Raw genomic sequence first — 22,562 nt, 5'->3', positions numbered from 1 at the left:
AAAGTACAGAAAATATTTTTGAAAGTCTAAATTAAAACCGAGGAGCAGATTAAGAAAAGCCCTAACAAAAGTAAGCCAAATTAAAGAAGAAAGTGGTGTTACCCAAAATAAGTCAGTCACCCTACCTATTAGGTAGGATGGCGTGGCCATGTCCCACCTCAATAGCACAAACATGCTTTTCAGATACTCCTGCCTGTATCTCTACATCCAGTTAAGCATTTTCCCCAGCCTTTCCAACTCTACACACACTGCAGCTTTGATCAGAAAGGACTTTTACATCACACTCTGGGATCACATTTAGGCCACCATTCTTGATGACCACAGGAATCTGGAATGACCTCTGGAACTCCTGAATCCATTCTTCTTAGTCCTCAGGGCCTGCTTTAATTTAAAGGACCAGGCAACTTTCAAAAGACCTGTCCAGCATAACACTTTGCATAATGAACATCCCTAATGCCTGAGAGTTTTCAGCCTCTTTTTTCAATGATTCACAGTGCCATTTCTTGCCTTGGTGTGCCAGGGGTAATTAGACATAGGACACTGACTGAGAATGTATACTTTACAGCTCTAATAATCTTTCTGGTTTACTGGAACATCAATATATCAGGGTCTTGTAGGGCACTTCCCCCTATTGCCTGCCATTCCATTCCTGATTTAGCATCACACTAAAACAGATACAAAAACAATAAAAAATAAATATGCAGACCTCACCAAACATCATGAAATCAGGGAGCTACAGTATGCATGGACATAATAAAAGATATTAAACTGCTGTGTGCTGATGATGCCTTTAGGCCAAAAGATGCTTTTGTTGGGGGAACATTAATATGAGATAGTATCTGCATTTTCACCAATGACAGCTTAATGTTATTAAGAACCCCTACATGCTTCTGACTTCCCATAATACCCTGTACAACTAATTTAAGTGCTACCTGTCTTTTGTTTTCTCATTGTATTACATCCTATACGTTGCTTTTAAACATGGTCTTATGAAGACCACCAAACATATTATGCTATAATAACTAGCTAAAGGTACAAAGCTTATAATTTATACATAATTTAATTTTCTTTTACCAGGTGAAAAATACAACTGAAATAAAAAATGCAACCTCTATTCTTTTGTCAAAATATATGTAAATAAAAATCTTTACTAAACTATCACAGGGAAATTTGAATTAACTAGCACAGGCATGAAAATAGAAAAATTATTAATTGAACATATATAAAAACAATTTTGGAAAAAAATAGATTCACAGTGTTTGTTGTGTGGACCACCATTTGTAGAATATGTAGGAAATGTATGAAAACAGTAAAATCATAAAGGTTTCATTGCTTTTTGGTCTGTGCAAGTTGAAACAAATGGTATTAGATTACCTGTCAATAGCTGCCTGCCAATGCATAAGCATTTAAGAAGACTTAAATTAGATTATATTTAAACTGAATCACAACATGACTGAATGACTGATAGCCGTTAAAGTTAAAGTTTCACATGGAATATTAAGTTATAGTATACTAATTGGAAAGAAAAAAAGGTCTCACTATAAAACATTAGATAGTGCATTTACAAAACTGCACCTTCCAGTGTATCATATATTGCTCACTCTCTACCATCCCTGCACAAGCATGGTGAGTTTTTCTACTGGCAGAGGCAAATGGTCTCACCTTGGGCAGCAGGAAACACAGTGCCATCCTATACTAATCCCATTCTCAGTTCTCAGTTGATTCTATCCTCAGCTGAATTCCTGTTGCTAGGACCGATGGCCATATGGAGCTGTTCAAAATTTTGTAACAGAGCTTCATTTCAATGACTAAAATATCTGTTTGTCAACAAAAAGTTGGACCTTCAACTTCTTTTGTATCGATCTAGGCCTAATGTGACAGAATAATTTAGATGTAATGTGATATAATTTATATGTAATAGTAAGTACAGTATTTTGGTTTGCAGTGTGTACATTGAAATATAAGATTTGGTTTAGGAAAAATACTGAGATGGTCAAGTAAATAATGAATGTACCAGAAGAAAGGTTGATGTAATACACAAAATTTACTGAAGGATGACTAAGAAGTCAGCAGATGTCCTACACAACTAGAATGGACAGTTGTTATATACAGAGAAATTTCAAGGGTGGTAGTCCAACTCAAAGGTATAAGAAGAACCAGAAAAATAATATGATTGACTTTTATTTATATGTCATTTGGGTATAAGCTGATGAACCAACCAGAGTAAATGTGACACTCTTATGTAAATTCATTAGCTTATAAAACAGACCTCTACCCTTAATATTTTAATTCCTCTTCATGAAGTGACATTAAAGACGCATAGAACAGTTCTTCTCTTGTCTGGTTTCTAATATTAAGAGGTTCTAAATTTAAGATGTTTATTAATATATATAAATTTAATTTCTTCCACACTGTGAAGCTGGGTGTGGGTAACTTCTATGAGCAAAAAGTAGGCTTTTTCGTCTTCAGTTTTTCTGTCATGTTTTGAATTTGGTAACGGTGTAGTCAACTTCTCAGCTCTCAGTCTTTCTAGCATAACAAAACCAAAATGAATGCATCCCCATAGAACCAGTGAATGCAGGTCTATCAAATAATCGCCAGGTTCTTCTGTGAGGCTAATTATGCAACCTGCATCTTGTAGACTTGACATTGTTCTCAGCCTATACAGTATGTTATCAACAGACCCACATTAGGTAAGAACACCTTTCTTTCCATATACGACACCAATCCTGTTTGATCTTATCTTTGTCCATTCATTCATATTTCCATGCAATGATACCAAAAACAAGCCTTGCAAGTGGCATTTTGGTGACACAAAATGAAAGAAAAACAACAAACATAGAGGATACATATTCAGATAGATAGATAGATAGATAGATAGATAGATAGATAGATAGATAGGTCATACTTTATTTGTCCCAAGGAGGAACTTTATTTTTTTACAGAAACTCATTAAATAAATTACAACTACAGACCCCTCTCAAATATTTCACGTAATTACTAAAAAGCATGAAAAATTTGCTGTTGCTTTGAATGTGAAACCTAACATAATAATGCATATGTAAACAACCAAGTTAAGTTTTATTGGAGTCAGAAATATCAAAACAAACCTTAATTAGGCAACTAATTTAATAATTAAAGTAATTATTTGAAGTAAGTTTCAAGTATTGCTAGATTTTCTGAGCAAAATTTGGGGGTATTTTTGGGGTCCAGGAATATTTTAAGTTTCGTCAATTTAAATAAATGATACGTGTTCACATTATGAAAAATATACCTTATGAAGGGGTTTTCAGGAATTGTTAAGCTTCTTAAAGCAACGAACACTGCATATATATATATATATACTGCTGAAAAAAATTAAAGGAACACTTTTTAATCAGAGTATAGCATCAAGTCAATGAAACTTCTGGGATATTAATCTGGTCAGTTAAGTAGCAGAGGGGGTTGTTAATCAGTTTCAGCTGCTGTGGTGTTAATGAAATTAACAACAGATGCACTAGAGGGGCAACAATGAGATGACCCCCAAAACAGGAATGGTTTAACAGGTGGAAGCCACTGACATTTTTCCCTCCTCATCTTTTCTGACTGTTTTTTTCACTAGTTTTGCATTTCGCTATGGTCAGTGTAACTACTGGTAGCATGAGGCGAAACCTGGACCCTACAGAGGTTGCACAGGAAATGCAACTTCTCCAGGATGGCACATCAATGCGTGTCATTGCCAGAAGGTTTGCAGTGTCTCCCAGCACTGTCTCAAGGGCATGGAGGAGATTCCAGGAGACAGGCAGTTAGTCTAGGAGAGCTGGACAGGACGATAGAAGGTCTTTAACCCATCAGCAGGACTGGTATCTGCTCCTTTGGACAAGGACAAACAGGATGAGCATTTCCAGAGCTGTACAAAATGACCTCCAGCAGGCCACTGGTGTGAATGTCTCTGACCAAACAATCAGAAACAGACTTCTTGAAGGTGGTCTGAGGGCCCAACGTCCTCTAATGGGCCCTGTGCTCACAACCCAGCGCAGTGGAGCTCGATCGGCATTTACCATAGAATACCAGAATTGTCAGGTCCACCAATGGCACCCTGTGTTTTTCACAGATGAGAGCAGGTTCACCCTGAGCACATGTGACAGACGTTGAAGGGTCTGCAGAAGCCATGGAGAATGTTATGCTGTCTGTAACATCATTCGGCATGACCAGTTTGGTGGTGGGTCAGTGATGGTCTGGGGAGGCATATCCATGGAGGGACGCACAGACTTCTACAAGCTAGACAAAGACACCTTGACTGCCATTAGGTATCAGGATGAAATCCTTGGACCCATTGTCAGACCCTACGCTGGTGCAGTAGGTCCTGGTTTCCTCCCAATGCACGACAATGCCAGGCCTCATGTGGCAAGAGTATGCATTGAATGGCCTTCACGATCCCCTGACTTAAACCCAATAGAACATCTGTGGGACATTATGTTTCGGTCCATTAGGTGCCGCCAGGTTGCTCCTCAGACTGTACAACAGCTCAGGGATGCCCTCATACAGATCTGGGAGGAAATGCCACAAAACACCATCCGTGGTCTCATTAGGAACATGCCCCGACGTTGTCAAGCATGCATACAAGCTCGTGGGGGCCACACAAGATACTGAAAAGCTTTTTGAGTAGCAGAAATTAAGTTTTTGAAAAATGGACTAGCCTGCCACATCTTCATTTCACTCTGATTTTAGGGTGTCTACACAATTGAGCCCTCTGTAGGCAGAAAACTTTTATTTCCATTAAAAGACTTGGCATCCTTTTGTTCCTAAGACATTGCCCTGTCGTTATTTGTATAGATATCCAACTTCATATTGAGATCTGATGTATCTAATGTGTTTCTTTAAAGTGTTCCTTTAATTTTTGTGAGCAGTATATATATATATATATATATATATATATATATATATATATATATATATATATATATATATATACATAGAGTATATGCTGATTATACTGTTTAAGTAAAATGTATGATATTCAGAGTCATTGACTGCCAATAGGACAAAGGTGCTGCTGCATGGAGACCTGCAGAATGGATTGTTGGATCACTTTCATGCATTTTTGTTTTTCTAGGTGTTTATGTTTTTAACTAATGGTCTGTTAGCTGTAACCATGGCTATCTGGTTGTTAAGGTCTGGATTATTCTTGTTACTTCCATCTGCTGCGGATTTTTATCTGTAGCAATATTCTAGACAAAAGTATTTGAAACAGACCTCTTTGTACAACATTAGATTACAGCATAATCCAATGAAAAATCAAACAGAACCAGAATTTAACAGAATACCATTTAATCACAGAGCACACACACACATGGCTCATAGTCAGCATCCATCCTAACATGCATAACTTTGGAATGTGGGAAGAAATCAGACTACCAGAAGGAAACCCATATTGATATGAGAGGAACTCAGATCCCTGGTGTGAAGCACAAAGACTGGCTTGTGGATGACCTGATGAGTTTGTACCAGATGAGATTCTTCAAATGAATACCCACTACCTTCAGTAAATCTGTTAGACTGTGTATAAAAATGGACATCAGGTCTGCTAAGGGAAGTCCTCTTAAACATAAATGTTTTTTTTAGGCTATTATTTTTGACACATTTATAGATGTGTTTGTTGTCTCGTTTTATTCTACAAAATAATACATTTCTTTACTTACTGCTTTCTAATGAACTTCTGAAAATTAACATATTACTAACAGACATTGTCAATTCATTCATTCATTCATTTTGTAGCCCATTTCATCAAAATAAAGGCTTGCAGGAGGACCAGCACCTAACATGGCAATATTACAGTAGGTGCGAGGCAGGATCAAACTCTAATAGGGGTTCTAGCACATTACAAAGCACGCTTACACAAACACTTGTTTTTTCTCTAAATTGGCTGTGTATAAGTGTGAGTATGTGTGTCCTCTGATGAACAGACCACCCTTCCAGTATTGGCTTCAGCATTGCAGGCAATACCAGGAGAGACTATAACCCTCTGCAGCCCTGAATCAAATGAGTTTTTATCTTGTTGTTTTAGAGCATTTTTTAGTCCTTTAAAAAGAAATTTACATTTACAAATAGAGAATGATTTCCATTTTCATGCTTAAAAGAAAAGACTGAATACAAAAAGGTCAAGAAAGTTGTCCATGGTCACAGATGAACTCGCTCACTGATCCTGTATCTGTACCAAAAACCTGAAAGACTTGCTCTCTCCTTAATTAATGATTTGTACTACCTTTTATAAACACATGTCATTTTCTTGACTTTTTAAAAATAATTCCTTCACTTCATAAGGGAAGGCATATTGTCTGTTTTGCATACTGTAACCTGTAACCCTCATTTGCAAAGTTCAGTGAACTTCATGCTGTTGCAGTAGGTGTTTCAACTGGTTGTCTTAGACACTGCTTTGGTTAATGAGGACTGCAGTGATGCCACAAGGATGTTTATGTGAAAAGGATGAAATGAATCACTTTATTATAGATACAAAGAAGGCAATGCACAATTGGAAAGAAATCTGTTCAGTAAAAGATATTTTTAGAGAAAGCATGAAATTTTGCATGACACTAATGGGGTCTTCTGGAGGTAACTGAATTCAAACACTATAAACCCTTGTGTCTAATGAAAAATTTAGCAATTAGAGAAAAAGAGTAATATAAAGTACTGCATCAAGGGAGTATTTATCTTTTTCTGAGAACAAAAATAACAAAGCAAATTTCTAATTTTTATAATCTGAGCGCTCAATTGACATAAAAGGCTCAATCCATTATTAAATTCACTTAAACTTATTCAGGTTCACAGGTGCCTGAGTCTATTCTGCTATTCTAATTGATTCAAACACAAGGCATGAACCAATTTTGGATGGTGCACCAGTTATAAAAGATCATTTGTGATCAATTTCTAAAAAGAATTTTTGTTTACTAGTTAGAAAGATTTATACAAAGAGTATCCAAAGAGACCCATTCCTACATTGCATGTTTGAACCTGTTTTAATAGTTGCACAAATTCTTTGTCAGGATACAATATTACAAGTTGTGTGTTATGTTTATAAGTCTACTGATAGCATAAGGCAAAATGCACCTAAAATAAGGTACTGTATGTATAAAAATTAAATGCTACTATCTTTGTCTCAAAACACAAAAATGGCAGGGCTCTTCTTGACTCTTGAAAATCATAATTTTCTTTTAATTCTACATCAACTTATTTCTTAACACAATCTAATACAGTATCACAGGTAGTTACATTATCAATTGGAATAAGGACAATAATCAATATGGGGCACCAGTATGCTTCGTATGGTATATCTATTTATAGTCAGATATATCAGTTAAAATTGGACAACTGGTAAGATCCCTTGGTCTTTCTTCTTCACAACCTGAAGTTATTTTAAGCAAATTATGAGATACAAGTTAAAAAACAAATTCCCCAAAACCTCCATTTCACAACCTCTTACAAACATATACCCACTGGTTAGTTTAATTTAACTTAAACATAAACATTCTAACAGATAATAACATTTCTTCTTAACTTTTCCTTTTGCATTTACATATATTTCCAAAAGATCCCAGCATGTAATTATTTATTTGCATCCCAGACTTGAACTGTTTCCTTCAAACATATTTTTATTGAAGTCAGTATGTTTAGCATAAATTGGTTCAAATGAAGTAAAGATCTACAGTAACAGACACCTTTTCTAGAATGGTCTCAAACTCGGTACATAATGTCTTCTAAAATTTTCACTTCTAAGCCTTTGTAAGCCCATCTTTTCAGCCTCATGTAGGGAGTCAGCCAGTGTGGCTGCTCCCTTTCCCCCATCATCGACAGCCTGATGTCATTGCCTGCCTCTTCGGTCCATTTTGCTAAACCCCTGCTTAAATACACACAATGTTAATTTTCTCTTATGGGCTCTATAATACAGTTATAATTTTGGCCAGGCAATTTATTCATTAAAAGCTAAATCTTAAATAAAATATTCCCAAAATAAAACACACTTGTTAGATATTATGAGTCTTATTGCAAAGATTTTTATGTTAGTCACAATACTTTTCTTGGAGAGATGTCAGCATGCTTTGGAGTCCATAATATACTAGTTTCTCTACTAGGCAAGTTTGTAATCAGAAACAAATTGCTTTTTAAATTAGTCTCTATGTTTCTCAATAGGTGGGAGTGAAGCGGGGTTGTAACATTTAGTGCCCTGTGTACTGAAGTGTCTGATGCATTTCCTTCCAGACACACACTTTAACAAGGAACTATTCCAAACTTACAACTGAACAGACTTGCTTAATAATGTTCCTGTTTCCTTGTTGTATGTCATTTATTAATCTTAGTGTGTGTACATTTACTTTGCATTTCTCATTAATGTAACTTCTTCATAATACTTCCTAATATACTGAATGTTCACACTTAGCTATTCTCAATGTCTTGTAAGACCTAGATTAAAAATGACTTCTTTAATAATGTTAAGACAGTTTGCAGAAACTCAGCACATCAAAGGGCTAAGGCATGTGCAGACTATGTTCAGTCATTGCCTCTTTTAGTTTGATGGCTGTGTATATGAAGAGGTGACTAAAAATCATGTAGTTCTCACCAAATCTAAAACTGAGATACATTGGATTCAGAAAGTATTTAGGCCCTTTCACTTTCTGCACAGTTTATTATTAATTTGAAATGGGAAAATCCACTATTTTTACCATCAATCTACACTCAATAACGCATAATGACCAAGTGAATGTTTTCAGAAAGGTATGCAGATTTATTAAAAATCAGAAACTGAAATCTCATTTACATACTATAAGTATTCAGACTGTTTGCTGTTGCACTCCAAATTTCACTAGGTAAATCCTGTTTGCTCATCCTTGGGGTGTGTCTAGAAGTTGATTGGAGTCCACCTGTTGCTAACTGAATTGATTGGACACAAGGCACACAACTATCTATGCAAGGTCCCACAATGCACAGTACATGTCAGGACAAAAAACAAGCCATAAAGTCCTGGGAACTCTCTGTAGACTGTGGTGAGGCAAACATCAGGGCAAGGGCATAAAATTGTTTCTATCGATTTGAATGTTCCTGTGAATTTAAAGACATTTGAGACTGCAGAACAATATTTAGAGTTGGCTATCTGGACAAACAGTAACCAGGCAAGGAGGGACTTGGTCATGGAGGTGATCGAGAACCCAATAGTCACTCTAACAGAACTTCTCTGCTGAGTAGGGAGAACCTGTCAGAAGGAAGACCATCTTAGCAGCATTCCATCAATCAGGCATTTATGGTAGAGCTGACTACACGGAAGCCAGGACTCTGAGACCATAAGGGAAAGGATTCTCTGGTCAGATGAAACAAAAATTAAACCTCTTTGGGCAGAACTCCAAGCACTATGTCTGGCAAAGACACTGCTCATCACCTGCCTAATAACACCCCTACAGTCAAGCATGCTATTAGCAGAATCATGGGGGTGCTTCTCATCAGTATGGACAGAGAGACTTGTCAAAATCGACAGAGAAAATCAGAGAAATCCTTAAAGAAAACCTGCTCTAGAGTTCATTTAACGTCAAACTTTTCAACATGACAATGACTTCAACATACCTCCAAGACAACACTGGAGTGGCTTCAGGACAAGTCTCTGAATTTCCTTGAGTGGCTCAGCTCAAAGCCCAGACTTAAACCCCACAGAACATGTTTGGTGAGAACTAAAGATGGCAGTTTACAGATGCTTCCCATCTTGTCTAACAAAGCTTGAGTTGATCTTCCAGGAAGAATGGGATAAGATGCCCAAATCCAGGTGTGCAAAGCTTTTACAGACTAACCCTAGAAGACTCAAAGCTGTAGTTGCTGCCAAATTAGTGTCTACAAAGTACTGAGTTAAGAGTCTAAATACTTACATGAAATGTGAATTTTTGAATTTTGAATTTTGAATAAATTTGAAAACGTTTCTGAAAACATGCTTTCACTTTGTCATTATGGGATATTGACTGTAGATTGATGGGCAAAAATGGCAAATTGATGCATGTAAATTAATTCTACAAAGTGTGTAGAAAGTGAAGGGGTCTGAATACTTTTGAAGTCTACTGTAAGCCTAAATTTAGGTGACAAACAACACATAGCAGATTTTACTGTGTCATTACTCTTTTAAGAAAGTGTGCTATATTACATGCTGATAATCAATGTCACCTGAAGTTCACTGGTGTCTGTGTGTGGTAAACTGACCTTGCTGGGCCAAACCATTGGGAAGAAGACAAAATTCAAATGATCAGTAGGTGTTACAATATAAACTGTACAAAAAGTTTGTACACTAATACGGTAGTAGACCTACAAACAGTGAAACAAGAAGTCTAATTAAGATAGAATTTCAATTAGAAGGGCTCTAATCAAAAGCTCATTTGAGAGTAACACTGGCCCCCATTGTGGCTCTTCTGTAAGGTTTGGCACCAAATGTAGTTTTTTTTTAGTCTGCCATTATCTTCCAGTGATATTATAAATGTGCAGTATACTGCAGAACTGTTCTTGCCTGCTCTTCATCTCAAGCACGTTGTGCTTAGGATATCCATTTTAGATACACAACGGCAAGCAAAATTACAAGGTTTAATTAATACATCATTTCCTGTAAAGAAAAAGTTTTTGTTGTGGTGTTGACTAATGGTCCTTGTAAGAAACAAGAATTTCAATGTATTTGTGGCATGGAGTAAATAAAATAAATTGGTCTACTCTGTACATATGAAATTCAATGCACTGGAGCGAGATTAATCAGAGTCTCTCCAGCAGCAAAAGTAACTGACCTTGGGACTATCTCTGTGACCTCATGCATGATTAATAAATAAATATGAAACTCAAACCATCTACTGAGTTGGGCTTCTAATCTCATTATAAGTAAGTTGTGAACGCTCTGATAAAAATGGTTTTGGTCTGAAAGACTCTTACTTTTACACATTGATTAGAAGTAATGCATGTTCTGTATGTAATACTAAAGGGACCCTAGAGATAAGAGCAAATTTCACCGTAAAACTGCGAAGGGCTGTTGAAAATGACAGCAAAAGTACACTTTTTCATTTGCTATCAGACCTGCCAGCTGTTGATAGGATGATGTAAATGATTTTTATAAGATTAAATGAAACTTGAATTATACAGGCATCAGCTTAGTTCCTAGAAAAAAAAGTGAAAAAGTACTTTGTGTCAGTCTTGTCAGGATAAAGGAATGATGGCTTGTATAAAGTACTAATCTTTATTATGAAAGGGCTGCTTGTGATACTATGTTTGCAAAGCATAATCTTGAGTGCTGTGAAACAGGATTCAGAGGATTAACTGATTTAAATTGATGTGAGGAATTAGGCACAGGATGCTAAATTAAGGTCACTCTTGTAATTATGTAATGCATATAATAAATTTGCCGAAAGAACAGTGAAAGATTTTTCATGGGCTTGTTGTTTTAAGGAAAAGGTTTGCCACTACAGTTGATGTGTCTTCTTCAGAATCCATCCTGATATTAAAAGGCATGCACTACATTACGATGACAAAAAATCTAGCATTTTAAATGTATATAAAATAATTTTTAAATAGCTATAGACATATTGTCAATTGCATTTTCTAATTTCCACTTCTTGCCTGCCTTTGATTATTTATGTCTAATCAGTTACCAGCTATCATTCATTGGTTATCATCAATGAAGCTTTTAAAATTGTATTCAGCTCTACAATGAAAACTTCAGCTCCATACTTTGATAGATAAGGAATGTGTACTTATGGAAAATCTGTACTGTATTGTGAGTGGCAAGTACCCAAGATGTGTTTACTAATTCCCATATTGTATACACAATTCATGGAGTGAATTCTAGTACATTTTTTCTACTATTAGATATTGCGTACCTTTTCTTTTAAAAACAGTAACCATTACATTTCTGCAGTTTCTGCCAGTGTCTTTGTGGGTTTTGAGAGAGATAGCCAATTTGAGAAAGAGAATGATTAGGGGGCCAGAATGACTAGGCCATGGTTGGCAGTTTAGCCTGGCTATCACGATACACCCTACTCTTTACAAAGGATGCCCAGGGATCTTTTATGACCACAGAGAGTCAGAACCTTGGTTTTACATCTCATCCAAATGATTGTGTTATTTTTACAGCACAGTGTCCCATTCACTGCACTGGGTCATTGGGATCCATATTCAGACTACAGGCTACGTGCACCCTGATGGTCTCACCAACTCCTCTTTCAGCAGCAACCCAAGCTTTGCTAGATTGTCTCCCATCCAAGTACTGGCCAGGACTAAACATGCTTAGCTCCTGGTTTGTCCGCCATGCTGTCAGGATATCCCCCAGCACTCTGAAACCCTGAGTTGCATTAAGCAAGTTTAAAAAATGAAATAATGGTATAACTGCAAAACTAACAAGTAGAATTGTGAGGTACCACATCCAGGTTGAATATGCAAGATGGGTATTTGCAATCCCTACACACAACATGTCTCTGCTGCATTTAAGTGACAGGCAAAAGTCAGCTTCACCTACCACACTTTTCCAAAGTTTTACATAATCTCTATGAAAGTTCACAAGAAAAAAAAATATTATTTCACAAAACAAAAAAAATCAAATGGCAATTTTTCAAAAAATAGTTTGACACCATGTCCTTGGTGTGAAAAAAATAGTAACGTATGATTTATTCTTCGGGCGGCACGGTGGCGCAGTGGTAGCGCTGCTGCCTCGCAGTTAGGAGACCCAGGTTCGCTTCCCGGGTCCTCCCTGCATGGAGTTTGCATGTTGTCTGCGTGGGTTTCCTCCCACAATCCAAAGACATGCAGGTTAGGTGGATTGGCAATTCTAAATTGGCCCTAGTGTGTGCTTGGTGTGTGGGTGTGTTTGTGTGTGTCCTGCCCAGGATTGGTTCCTGCCTTGTCCCCTGGGATTGGCTCTGGCAGACCCCCATGACCCTGTATTCGGATTCAGCGAGTTAGAAAATGGATGGATTTATTCTTTTTATTGTAGACTCTCAGAAAATGATGCGAAAAAATCTTAAATGGCACATATAGTCAGCATGTATGTCCATGTTAAACAATGTTAGGGGCCGCACAGCTTCTAAAAAAGTAAACATATTGAAGTCTATAACTATGGCTGGTAACTCTTGTGTACCCTTATGTTACTAACCAAAGGAATGAAAACGTTTAAAGAGCCCAGTGCATGTTATGGTGTTGTCATGCTCTGATGTTTCTGAAAGTTTCTATAAGTTTCTTCAGGCAATGATATGTGAAAATCAATGATAAATAAATATGTGAGATGTACACTAAGCATGTGGGTTTGTTGGGAGCTACACACATCACCTGACACCTTTCCACATTTGATAGAGCACAGTGAAGGTGGATTTTAGTCACTAAATAATAACTTTCTCTTTTCTTTTTTATTAAAATGGCTTTATTGTAAGTTAGGTGAATATGGAATGCATATTAAATGCATTCTGATGCTTGTATTCCCTTTGTATTCATTTATATTTTATAAAGAATGAGGGAGTATTAGGATTGTTTCATACCTAGAATATGCCTTTTAAGTGCATAATATTAAACATTTGAATATTTTTCCAAATACTAACCCTTAAATTATATCTAAGGAGTTTTCTTACAGAGAGCCAGCTCACTCTCTGTTTTGAATAGTTCTAGTTTCAGCTCATCGTTTTAATTTGTCACCTACAATACCATTTTGTGGCATCGTAAAAATAATCAAAAGGTACTAAAAAGGATTATGTAAATGTTAAGTGAGATTTTTTTTATGAAAACTTTCTAATTTTTCTGTTCTTTAAGAAAAAAGCCCTCTCAATTGAAAATCAATAGCTAATTCAGCCAAGTGCATCCGTCCATCCTGCAAACATATTTCAATGGATTTTTGAAGTTCTCCTTTGAGCTGTAAAGCTCTGAAGATTAATTACTGTTGCCTGTCTGCCTGTTAATATTACATTCAGATGACCTCCCAGATGAGAGGCCTTTTGCCTGAAGATTGTAATATAAAACTAAGCACTTACCATAATCTTGAATGTGTCTGTGCAGAAGAATGTATAAGTTTGCATTAAAAAATCTAGTATTAAACAGTATAAAATAATTAATTAAATGACTCTTCATTGTTCTTGATGTTTCAGAATATTTCATCAGTTCTTTAAAGAATATATATATATAAAAATGCGCATATGCTATTGAAGTTAATGTGCAGTGAAGTTCACAAGAGGAAGATCTAACAACATCAAGCAGCTCGGAATCAATTGATACACACAAGTTTAATTATAACCTCAACAAAAAACATTGATTGACAAAGAAACATTTTTTCAAGTTTTATTAAGCAAAAATATTGATTTTTTTTGACTGTCAAATAAGATCAATCTTTAACTCTTATTTAAGCAAGCTAATTTCAAAACTATGATACACCAACACATCAGAATAAACAAATCATGCCGATATATTTTGTTAAATAAAACAGCTTTAGATAGAGTGATCATTTTTTGTATAATAAGGGTGTGAAAAATGTTAACATAGTATTGTCTTTACGGGGAAAATCTTACAGTGGATTCATAAAGGGTCATAGCCATGAACCCAGAAGGAGTGTTTGTTTGCCTGCTTTTTTAATGGAAATGAATGCTAAAGTGAGACCTAACTTTGTGTTTTTACAGAATATGTTCATGAGCGGCCAGCAGTCAGATGAGTCAGGGCGGAAAAAGGGAAAGACTCCACCGGAAAGAAAGTGTGAAAGAGAAAGAGATGCAACAATGGGCAAAGAAGATGCTACTGGGGCTGCTGGCAGCTTGCTAAAGCACTCTTCTAAAATGCGCACACTGTTGTCAATTAACTGGGAACTTGTTTGGTATCGGAAATCTTTCTGATTCTCTCTATTGCAGGTTCTAGAACTTAGAAACACATTGCTGTCTTGCTAGAGAGAATAACAATAATAATAATAATAATTCTTTACATTTATATTTTGTCACTACTCAAAGCCTCTTTCATAGTAAGCGGGGAGCCACTTCAATCACCACTAATGTGTAGCATCCACCTGGATGATGCGATAGCAGCCATTTTTGCACCACTACACTCACTACAAATAAGCTATTAAGTGGTGAAGGGGGGTGACATTGGGATATACACTGCACTGCCCATAGAATTTTGATGAACACAGAGTGTCAGAAGCACAGTTTTGTTTCTCAACTGAAAGACGGCCCCATTTTTACAGCACGGTGGCCCCATCACTGCATTGGAGCATTCTTCTGAAACGCATTGGATATGGTTGCTGTCACCACTAATAATAAGCTTGATTTGCTTGATTTATTGCTTGATTTTGCTTGACAGCCTAAAAAACTTTGTTAATAAATTAAATTCATCCACTGTTACAGCAAACAAATATAAAGAAATGTAATTGTCATAAATACAGTGGTTTATACATATAGAGATTAAGCCAGTAAAAGAAACTGGAGTTGGTCAGTTTGAGTTAAATAAGATTTACTGTATTACAAAACAATAATTTTCTTTGTACCTCAACATCAAAACTAATGCAATGACCAAGCAAAAATGTTAATGATTTAAGTATAATGTATAATCTCTTAACTTCTACCTGTGTTTATAATATCACTTCATAAATGGACCACTTTACATTTTAAATCTGCCAAAGAGTTTTTCATAGGGAATTTGTTGGTTTTGCTGGTCACCTTGTTCTCCAAATATTTTCCTAAAAATTTGGTGTTTGGCTACTTTAAACAAACTTTTTTTCTCAGTGCCCTATGATGGCTTGTGAGGCCAGCGTGACATCACAGAGCCGTTGTAGCCAATGTTGATGAGACAGTTCCCTGAGTGTAAAACGCTGATCCTAGCAGTGGGCAGTATGTCAGACCAGCTGCTATACTAGATGAAATACTTCTTTTTGTATGGATTTAGTAAGATCCGTTATGCTAAAAATTAGCTGGAAGCTTGTGAATATATCTGTCCATCCATCTTCCAAATGATTATTTTGAGACTAGTCCAACAAGCATAGGGTGCAAGGAAGGCACAATTCCTGGACCAGTCCATTGCAGGATGAACATACAGACACACACACAAGGGCCAATTTATCATCGCCAATGTTAAATACGAAACATGTGCACAGGAGGAAACTGGAAATTTATTGGTGTATTCATGTCGTACAAATCATGTCTTCTATTCTAATTCTATAAATTTTATCTCAGCTAGACATGGTGACACAGTGGTTAGCACAACCCAGGTCAATATTTGGTCACAATATTCGGTCAAGCATAATTGGTAGATATTAACTAAGCCCTGAGAAAAACTTAAGACTAAACTTAAGACAGTTGTAGCATTTTAATCCACTCAAAACTAATTCACTTTCTCCTTCTCCACTGACTTCATTGAACTTGGCAAAATGCATTGAAGTTCCTAAACATTTCTGTGATTTCCACCATAATTTGCAATTGCCATCCAAGAGGCTTTTGTGAGATTTAATTTTCCAATTTACCTTAATTTGTTCCCTTTCTTAATAAATTTCCACAATTAAGTATTAGTTTTCATTGCTACAGTTACACTCTATTGAAGACGGTGAAGAAGTTAAAGCAGCTTCTTCCAACTCTATTTATTTAGTCACTTACCTCTCCATTTTCCACTATGATTATTGTATGTGTAGAGTTTACAAATACTTTGTGTTTTTTTGAGGTTGCAATCCTGGCACTTTTTTCTCATATTCCTAAGGTATTACATTAATTTGAAACCTTTAAATAGTCTGAGTATTAGTAAGTATACATTGTCACACACGTGCGCATGGGAGGCAGCTAAAGGGCTTGAGTGAAAGCAGTTCTGAGGCAGGCCGGGGTGTGGCAGAGTGCACTGACTCTTTTTCTCACTTCCCTGTAGACCATCCCTGGGAGACTCCACCTGGCTCTCTTGACATCACTTCCGGGACCGAACCAATGGAAACAGACCTTACCGGCTCCGGCCCCCCTGATGTCACATCTGGGCCTGATCCAATGAGTGAGGAACACGTGCTCGATTCATTAATTTGAAACCTTTAAATAGTCTGAGTATTAGTAAGTATACATTGTCACACACGTGCGCATGGGAGGCAGCTAAAGGGCTTGAGTGAAAGCAGTTCTGAGGCAGGCCGGGGTGTGGCAGAGTGCACTGACTCTTTTTCTCACTTCCCTGTAGACCATCCCTGGGAGACTCCACCTGGCTCTCTTGACATCACTTCCGGGACCGAACCAATGGAAACAGACCTTACCGGCTCCGGCCCCCCTGATGTCACATCTGGGCCTGATCCAATGAGTGAGGAACACGTGCTCGATTCCCATGACCTCACTTCCTGTCTTCCCCTTTAAAAGCCTGCCCTTTTTCCCTTTTCCCTCAGTCTTGTTTTGGACTCGGTTGTATGCACTTCAGTGCTCTGTATTACTACAAAACGATTTTGCAGCCAGGAAACCAGATTATACGGGTGGCTGCCCCAAACCTTTATCGGAGTATGTCTCATTTAAATGACAACATATATCCTGGAAGAGTGACATTGACACTCTTGAGATATACTGTGGCCCCAATCACACTAATAATGGAAAAAGCTAATTCTGGAAAATTGTGGACGAATCATTGGACTATCATCAAGTTAAGAGGGCAACAAAGAGACTAACGTGGCTCTGCTAGAGAGGGTTTGTAAACTCCATATGATCTGTATTTTATTTTATCCAAAGTTTATATTATCCTTCTAAGACCTGGTTTTGGTTGTCACTAACAGATAATGTATCATTGTTTTCAGCTTTTTTTCCTTTTTATTTTTGCAGTTCTTTTTGCATCTACACAGACTACTCATTTTTTGTTAGTGCAAGTTAGTTGTTATTTATTGTAGATAATCATAATAGAATGGTGGAATACTGACCAAAAGGTGTGAGTGAAATGAGGTAGCAGGGAAGTAAGGGTAGCTAAATCAGTTATTGGGATTGTGAGTTAGTTAATTTATATACATCTAAATTCAACTATTAAGATCTCTAAAGGAAAAAGTTAGAAACTAAGGAAAAAGTGAATCATATCAAAAAGAGGTACTAAGTAAGTAAATCACATTCAATCAATATATTATACAGTGGCTAGCACTGATGCCTCACACATCTAGAATACTGGATTCAAATTCATGTGCTGCGTGCATGGATTTTGCACTTTCTCACCATGAGGTTTCTCTCTGCGGTATTCCGCCTTTTCCTCCCATATCTAAAAAACATGCGTATTATATGATTTTAAATTAGTTCTACAAAGGCCAGTGGACTGGCATACTATGCAAGGATTCATATCATGCCCTTGTTGATGCTGGAATAGCCTCTGGTTCTCTTTGATTGTATTATGAGGGTTTTAGAATATTATATTGTGTTACATTCAGTCTGGAAAAACTGGAAAGAAGATACAAGCAATTATCTGCAATAAGAAATCATGCAGGGGAATCCAAGCCAAGAAAATCATTTGATATTTGTGAAGTTTATATCATGCAATACGTTAGTTGGTTTCATATGTTTTACATTTTTAGGGCTATGAAAGTACCATCAGCATGCCACCGTTTTGTAGGATGGTTCTTGCTTGGGCACCTTCAATTTGTAATACATATATTCAGTATGAAGTGTATTTTATTGTTTATAGAAATGATCCCGTTGCTAACAGTTCCAGGATTCTGTAACTCTGAGGCAGCAGCATTTACAGCATTCCACCTTATGTAAATTCCTATTATTATGACTAACTGAAGACATGAACATCATCTCGTTAATCACGGGTGACCAATCCAACAAATGACTGAATATAAAAAGTAAAAGCTGGAGTTGATAAATGTTAGATTAATGTAATTCAATCATCAGCCACCTGTACACTGAAACCAACCTGTTAGTGAGGACCAATCATCTGTTTCAGTCCTAAACAGCTCACTTACAGTATATGATCTTCAGGACAAATTTCTAAAGAGCATCACTGTTACTGTTATAAAGAGGACACATGCAGCTTGCAATAGCAGCTTGCATTTTTCCAAGTTACACTATACCCTTTTCACAGACAGAGATTCTTGTAAGCTTGGGTGCAGCAGATCAGCATGTCTGCTTTGAGATGTAACTAAGACAGACATGATTTTCCCCAGCATTTCAACTGACAAGGAATATGGGACTTATGTGAATGTCTGCCTCCAGTGGTGTAGCTAGAGTTCGTGCCACTTGGGGCGGGGCGGTGCTTCAATTTGCCTCCCTCCAACATATCTGAATATGTTAACCTATTTAAATAGAAAACTAAAATGACATATACAGAAAAATAAAGATCAATTTTGGATAGATTTATTCATATATAGAGAAACAGTAATAATTTTTCACATATAATAATTTATAAGCATCACCTAGACAAGAATATAGTATAAATGCACTGATAAGCCGTGTTCTAATCATTAATTTAATATAATTACGCTGCGAAAACCAGAACCAGTGTAGTGTAAAAGTGATAAGTGGGGATGTTTTCTGCACAGAGCAAGAACACATTCAGATTCATAATAAAACAAAATTATAAATTTTAAATTGGTTGTTTAGCTTCCTAGAAATTATTATCGGTGTAATGTTTATTTTTATTTTTGTTATTGCCTCTGTGGATTGAGCCCTGGACACAGACAGACGGACAACGCTTTGTCACCCAGCACACACATATTTATTTACAAAATATACAACAGTCAAGTGCACAACCCAGTGCCTCCAGCACCAATTCCCCAAATTCCAGGCCTCACAGTCCAGTGCCTGCCTTCTTCGCACCGCCTCCACTCTTCTCCAACACGACTTCGTCCACTCCTCGCCCGACTCCAGTCATCGAATGAAGGGAGGCGGCCCCTTTTATACAAGCCCGGATGGGCTCCAGGTGCTTCCTGCCACACCTCCACGGACACTCCCCTGTGTGGCGGAAGTGCCAGCTGCGCACCCGGAAGCCCTCCGGGTGTCCCCAGTCTTCTTCCCCCCAGCACTTCCTGTTTTGGTGCAAGTACTGAGGTGCAGGGCTCTTCAGGCACGGGGCGCCCCCGGTACCACCCCCAACCATCCGCCACAGTACCCCACCACAAGCTGAGACCCCTAGGGGCCAGCGACCCATCCCGGGAGGGCAGGTCCTCCTCGGTGGAAAGCCGACACGCTCCAGTCCTGGGCCTGGTCCTGTAAAACAGAAAACAGAACAAGGGGCGGAGACGTTGCCCTGACGCCACCACTCGGTGCCTCTCTGCCTTGAACAGGGGCAACGCTCCCCCCTCTGACCGGCACCCCGGTGCTTGCGACCTCAGCCTCCCCTTCAAGATCACCATGTCCCCCGTGCCGGGACATCGGACAAGACCGCACACACCCCCATCACCTCAGCCAGCTGTGGGGTTTCCCTCTGGTGGTCCCCAGTGCAACCAGGGCAGTCGCCCCCTCGTGGGCTGGATGAGGCGCAAGCCCTCCTCCAGTCCTCCTGGGCGTCCCAGCTGGGTACCACCCCCAGCCGTCCGCCACACCTCATAAATTTCAACTGCTGTGTCTGATGCCTTCACAGAAAGACAGTCTGAAAAATATTACTGAAGCATTTGTGGATAAAAATCAGAGAATTTTACTTTTTTCCTTCATGCGATTGAAAAATGGAATTTGGAAATTGTATTGAGAAGCCTTTTTAAGTTCAGTTAAATACTTTACTGAGGTTTTTCTATTTTTTACTAATGATTAACCCACTACCCTCTATTATTCGTAGAAATTTCATTTCTGCTTTATTTTGTATTTTTGTCTTTTTATGTTTGCATTTTAATGTTTTGCTCTTTATGCTTTTATTTGTTTCCCTTTCACTTTTTGCTTGCATTCTTATTATGATTCTGCTTTCAATTTTTTGTATATGTATGTATTCTTTTTGGTTTTATTTTTATTTGTATTTCCTTCTTTTGCTTGAGTTTTCTTTTATTGTTGTTTTTTTACCAATTGTGTCCACCATACATGTTTTAAAATAATTTCAAGGCTTACATTTGACACATAAGGGAGGTTTTCACATGTCTGTGTAATCTGAAAAATGAGAATTTCATAATATTTTGGTGTTATTTTTGGGGTTTTGAAATTTCTCACTTAGATCTCATTATGGATTTTAATACTGTTCAGATCCTATGGGAATAGAAAGAGCTAAAGTTGGTCAAACGAGTTAAAAGATTTGTGCGTTTCCCAAATTACTGTAGACGTTTCATCAAGAATTTTGGTACAGTTACAACTTTCATCATGGCTCTGATGAAGAAAACGCAATCTGGGCAAGGGAAACACGAAACCCATCTACTACTCTTAAAGATACTTTAGTTTTTCACCTGTCCTACATCATCCAGATTATACTGTTCCATTAACACTGGACAGTTAATACCTCTAATGTTGTTTCTAAAATTTCTACTTTTTCATGGCTTTCTTGTGCTACCAGGTTTTAGAACATATACATTCCAATTCTGATAATGGTTTTCCTTAACTAACTTTATTTAATTTAATTTAATTATATTTGCACCTTTTGATTACTGTTTTGTTTTACACAGGTGCTGTAATTTTGTGGAGTGATCACTTACACCACTGCTAGATAAACAACAGGAAAGTGAGCAGCCATGACGCCATGGAGTCATGGGAATAAAGGTCACAACAAACATTTCCTGTTCATGTCAGTTGGTTAAGAGAATGTACAGACTACATACAGCATGTTGCAGCACCCACCACACGACAAACCACCTGGACTGGATCCTGAGTGCAGTGGTGCAACAGATGACACCTCAGCACCACACAGTGCCAATCCTGGCACCAACCCCTGAGTTTTCCCCCACATAGTTGGAGGACCTGATTGCAGGGCTGGCTTCAGGTTAACGTCATACCCAGGATGGAGCAATTGCAGGTTAAGGGCCTTGCTCAAGGGCCCATCTGAGTGTACACAGCAAATACTACAAAGTTGCTGTGTTGTACTTTTGATTGTGTTCTTGGCAAAATAAACCCATGTATTGCAAGAACTGACTAAAATTTAGAATTCTGATTTTTGGCTTGATGATTATGTGATTAACTTCCCAGTTATGAATCCTTGCTTGTTTTCTCCTAGACGTCTTATTTCCTGATTCTATTCTAAATTACTTTCTGATTCAGTCTTTCTGGAGGAGCATAATGTCACAATAGGAACAATTCTGTTGGTGATTTATTGATACGGGCAAGGTGAATCAATGTGCTTACTTTTCAGACAAACTCATCTCTATTGAATGAAATAGTAATGCTGAAAATGTCAAAATGTTAGCCATAAACTGTCATCGAAGAGGGCAGCACGTTGGTGCTGTGGTAACCCTACTGCCTCATAGTAAGGAGACCTGGGTTTGCATCCTGGGTCATTGCTGCATAGAGTTTGCATATTTTTCCCATGTCTGTGTGAGTTTTCTCTGGGTACTCTGGTTTCCTCCCACAGCCCAAACACATGCAGATTAATTGGCCCTAGTGTGTGGTCGGGGTGTGTTTGTGTTTATTTTCCCTGTAATGGACTGGCACTTGTCCAGGGTTTGTTCCCGTCTTGCACACAATACTAGCTAGGATAGGCTCCAGCAGTCCCCCGTGACCCAGTTC

This window comes from Polypterus senegalus, chromosome 2 (genome assembly GCF_016835505.1).
Source record: "Polypterus senegalus isolate Bchr_013 chromosome 2, ASM1683550v1, whole genome shotgun sequence".
Classification (NCBI taxonomy): Eukaryota; Metazoa; Chordata; class Cladistia; order Polypteriformes; family Polypteridae; genus Polypterus; species Polypterus senegalus.
The sequence above is the reverse complement of the archived record's forward strand: the minus strand, read 5'-3'. Positions refer to the sequence as shown.